A 5,560-nucleotide genomic window follows, 5' to 3' on the forward strand; every position below is an offset into this window, starting at 1 on the left:
CCTGCACTGCTGTCTTTTTCTTTTTTTTATAATGCAAAAAAAAAAAATCCCGGTGAAAATCAAAATCATTCCCCTGCCCTCAAAAGAACATATTCTGTGCGATAACTGTGCCTGCAACAAAGTGTTAATCTTGGGATCGTATTTTTATATTGCACATATTTGCATATTTGGTTTTTAATTGGTGTTAGACACGAGGATAACTTCAAAAAAGCAAAGACTTCACACATGGATTTTAATTTCCATTCTTTGAAATGTCCCTTTTCTTTATGTTGATCTAGATGCTCTGGTATTTTTGAAAAGCCTTGAGATAGAAATATGTTAAAACAGCTGCCATGAATGAGATGCTTGGGAATACCAGGATTTCAGTGACTTTTTAAAAAGAAAATCCATTCTTTTAATGCTGCAGATATGATATATGCTAAATGACAGTTCTGAGCCATTAGAGCTTGTCTGCAGAGAGCAGATCCTTTTATTCTTGGAGGCTGCAGTTTGGGGCAGGGGTCATTTTTATGTTGCGTACCAATTTGTATCCATGGCTTGGCCTTACCAAAGCAGAAAGGGTGCAGGAAATGTAGAATTACATTTTTAAAAAAAAAAATTAAAAAAAAAAATATTCACAAACATTTTTGTATTACTGCCCCCTGCATATGATACTTGAATTTCCTTTTTAAAAAGGATTTGAAACCACAGTGTTTTAAAATTAAGTCTGAAAAAAAGGTTGGTTTTCTTTTATTTGTTTTTCGCTGTGTCTTCTGTTCAATTCCTGACTCTTGAACTACAATAAATGATACACACTCGCACAAAATGTTTCCTTTGTCTGTGTCTCCTTTAAGTGCGTCAGTGTAAGTATAAAAAATACAAATGATTGGGTGGCTTTGTTAGGATTTGCTGATAGTGACTTAGGATCTGGCGATAACTTGGTAAATTATGTGAAAAATTTCTGTGCTCACAGATATCGGTGATACTTCAAACTCATGAATGTTCCCAAGTGGGTGACTTACAGCTATTCATAGCTACATGACAGTTGGCAACAGGCTCTGGGGGAATTTTGCTTAGGTTATATATAATCCAGTGCTGACCTTTGAGGTGTGCAAGTAATTCTGAATTAAAATGTGAAGATGGAGTGTTTTGGTGGGGCTTTTTTGTGTGTTTTTTTTTTTTTTTTGTCGGTGTTTCCCCCCTGCGGGGTGTGTGTGTGTGCATGTTTTCCCTAAGAGTGGGAGGAAGATTCCAAAGTTTGTGTCTGCATTGGACTGTTGGAACAGAGAAGCTTGCTTGTTGATGGGTTTTATAGTTCCTTAACCTTCACTGCTTCCACAAACTCAAATCTCCTTCCTCTTTCCTCTTCAAAAGTCCCAGAACAAAGTCTGTTATGCGTTTATCTGCAAGCTGTCATTCAGCATCCAAATCCATCGTGGTTTCTGAACTATAACTTTCAAGGTGTGTTTCCTGTTTTAGTAAAGAGGTAATTATTTTCTATATAAAGAAAAACTCTTAAATGTTCCACTGTCACCTCATTATTAAGGATAATAGCATGAAAACTCAAGAAACGTCTCAGAATGTATACTCCAATGGAGGGCAACTGTTCAGCAGTGTTTATTTGCTTTTACTGAAGAATCATTAAACTGGTAAGGTTTCATATTGTGGCTTTTTCTTCTCTAAGTATCATACAGCTTTTAGTTTTACTGACAACTATGAATGTATTGGAAAGACGGAAGAAATGTTTTTTTTTTTTCTGATTTTCTTCAGCTATTACAAATTAGACACAGCACCACCTTTTGTGAATAAGGATTCTGTGGAAGCAATGAGCAGTCATATAAAATGAGAACAAGCAAAAATAATTCATCCTTAAATTAAAAAAAGCTGGTTGCTTAAGTGTATCCTGTACAGGGCATGAGGTCTGCTATTCTTGATACTAGTAGTTCAATAGCTCTTGAAATTTCACATTTGAAGCATTACAACTAACACTAGAGAGGGTTGTGAATTCAAATGTTTTACCAGAAAATCTGTATGGAACTAGCTCTTCTTAATGCAAGTATAGACTGAAAAAACTATTTTTTTATTTTTATTTTTTTTATTCCATTGTACCAACTGAAAGGCTTGTTTGAACAAATTCAGGATGTTTCTCTTAACCTCATCCAACAGGAGGAAATAGAAATATTTACATTTGGTATAAGATGCATTAATCAAGACAATGCCCTTCAGAATCTGATTTTATATTTATTCTGCCATCATATCAGACTTTGACCTGAGGAATATAAATAGCAATCTGAATTGTTTTGTCTAATTATGGGATCCACTTGAAAGCGTATCCATGCAGATATTACAGAAGACACGAAGGCTAACATTAAGTGGCTGAAACAATTTTATCTGGAGAACTAGTATGAAGTATTTCAAGGTGTGAATTCAGACAAATGCGCTCCCAAATTCAGTATTCACGGGCAGAATAATGAAATGTATTTTAATATGAGCAACTGAAAGTACCATTATATTGCTGTCTTCTGGGTACAAAAGTGAATCAAAACCCTGTCTTTCAGTGGATAGTGGACATTTGAGTAAGTGAAAAGGAAAGGTGAAGTCAATATTGGATTAAGAATAAATTTCCCACAAAAGCGTAGCAGTTGTGTGGCGATTCTTAGTTTAATTCATTTACTACTGCCTGCAGTTTTCTGCGATTTCCCCTCCCCCTACTAATGTGCCATTTACCTTTTTCAATCCAACTGTAACCCTATTACAATACAGAGACTTTATATTAATAGAGACCACAGAAACTATCAATCGATTGAATTACCTTTGACATTTACATGTATCTGCAGAATCTGAATAGTTTAGAGCTGTGAATTGCTCATTCCAGGAACAGCTAATTTATATAAATGTTGCAAAATGTGCTTTTCTTGGAGAACTTGAAGTTACAAGATTATATTGCTGGCCTTTACTCGCCCTCTAGCCATGTGACGAGAGAAATTACCGGGGCAAGTTCTGATGTTATAGCAACACAATTCAGTACAATTGATTCTATTATATCACAATTTACACTTATGTAATGGCACAATTTACATCTCTCTCAACTATTCCCTGCTGGCAGCAAGGACAGCCTCATGCTGTTAATAGCAGGATGACAACGCTGCTTTAGCCAGCCACGGATTGACTCTAACCACCCCCAGGAGCATTGCACTACAGGAGCTGCCTTCCTTATTGTTACCACTTAGCTTAAACTTAGCCTCTTTCCTGTGTTTAAGCAGGCTTCCCCATTTTAGGTAGCATATATCAGTGATTTCAGTAACCATCTGTTTGCACTACTCAATGTAACAAATTTTTCACACTACTACTTGCTCTCATTTTTCTGGTATAATAATGCTCAGGAACACTTTTCTTGTGCTGGGGACCTTCATCATGTGAGTATTTTCTTTAAAAGTAGAGTGTAGACATTTCTTTTCAGCACACACACTAACGCAGGAAATTGGATCTGGTTTTGCTGTTTTGCAGGGTTATATGGTTTTAGTCAGAAACATAAAAGGAGTAGGAATGGTTCCTTTCCCAGAAGGGAATAGACGCTAATTTTTTTTAACAGGGTTCATAGGTCGTTGCAGTAGAATTCCACTTAAGTGCACTTTGTAATAAGTTAATTCCACGTTACCCAGGGAGACCTGACTTTCAATAATGACAGTGAGAAGGCTAAGTCTAATTAAATGGAGATAAAATGCCAAAGTTCTAGAACTAAGGTGGCATCAGAACCAGCGCTATGAGGACTGCCTTAACACTTGCCCGCCTTTCAACTCCATACTTGGGCTACTCAAAAAGGAATTTTCCTTTTGTCTCCCTTTGCAGTGAGTGACCTCCCAGGTGCTATAGTCTGTGTGTCATGGGTCCTTTTACCCTTTTCTTTCTCAATATGTAACTAGACTTTCTCTGAATATTTCTAGCAGATTTTTCAAGAGTCTGTAAGCAAGCAACCGAACTAACCTAGGGGAACTATTCTATGCGACATAGGACAGTGTCCTAAGAGACGCTACACAAACTTCGCTGAAGTAAAATTAATCACATTTTCTATTACCACGGAGGATGTGGTATTCTGACAGTTTGCAGAGGATTTAGAAAACAGTTTTGGTTTTTGAGGTTTTTCTTGGTGGTAGTGGTTGGTTTTTGTTTTTTTTGTTTTTTTTGTTTTTTTTCAAAGAAATTATAGCTGACCTAATTCTACATGGCCCTAGATAGAAGTTAGCACAGTTACACCACACTAAAGCCACCGCTAAATCGTGTGTCCCAGTAACAGGCTGTCTTCCAAAGCTCAAATAATGGTATTTGCTAGGACATATCAAAGCCACCTATTTTTGCTTTGTTGATCTGGGGCAGTATTTCCCCACAAATCACTGTTTGGGTACAGATGGTCAGGCTTTTGCATTCACGGGCAGAACTGCAGATGATACATGCACGGGATGAAAGTGGCAAGGGGGAAAAGTCCTTTTCACCAAACTGAATGTAACAAATACCTCATTCTCCCAAAAACCTGAAACTGATGGGGAACGCAAGAGACACAGCAAAGATTAACGTAGTTAGCAGCCAGGGCCTGCGAACAAGAATAAACCTCAATCTGAAACTAGAAATCTCAGGTCCCAAATCTTCTCAACATCTTAAATCCAGTTTGTGTATGACGGTGTCTGTATGGCAAATACATAATTAAGGTATTTAATGTAATACTACTTTCTTTAAAATGCTTATATGCTTAAATACAAGCCTATTTTTAACAGCAGAAATGATCGAAGTGCTAATGGAAAGGAGGAACTTTACAGCTGAAGTTATTGCCATGAAAATAAATTTTTACTATGAGAATGTGTGAAATTATTCCAAGTACAAGAGCTAATACAACACCATCGACTAGAACAATCACATAAAAATACGTTATGAGATCTACAAAAAATAACTCAGGCTGCTCAAAAAACGCTTTGGGGGGGGGGGGGGCAGGGAAAATTAATCCCTTCTCTCTGAACCACCCTCGTCAGGCCTTGCTTAGGACTCCAAATCCTCCTGAATCCCGTTGAAGTTGGCTGGGAGTTGGCGAATTCCCTACTTCAGCCACCGTTTTTCGGCAGGCAGGCAGGCGTGCCTACCGCTCATGGGCCCCTCGAAGCGGGGGCGCCCGCCAGCCGCGTACGTTAAAAGGCATTTTTAGTCACAAGTGCCCGATTTCTGCTCACGACTTCGGTAACGACACACGGCGCTGCCCGGCGCGAAGGAAAAGCCGCCGCAGGCTGGAGGACCGCGCACGCACACATCACGGCGGAGTGGTGATACGGCTGGGTGCACTCGTGCCGTTCCTTATAGGTTAAAAGACGGACGACGCGGCTTCCATCCCGAGTTCTGATTGGCTGGGGATGGAGAAGAACCTATTCCCTGTGTCCCTGAGGCGCGGCGGAGGGATTGACTGAGAGGGAGGAATGGGGATTGTTATTGCGGACGGGCATTCCCGAGCTGTGATTGGTACACGGCTGTGTCAGCTCGTGATTGCCACGACGAGAGGCGGGGACGCGCCGAGTCCCCCCCCGGTGATTGGGGGGGTGAA

The sequence above is a fragment of the Egretta garzetta genome, unplaced genomic scaffold, assembly GCF_000687185.1.
Source record: "Egretta garzetta isolate BGI_Z169 unplaced genomic scaffold, ASM68718v1 scaffold69, whole genome shotgun sequence".
NCBI lineage: Eukaryota > Metazoa > Chordata > Aves > Pelecaniformes > Ardeidae > Egretta > Egretta garzetta.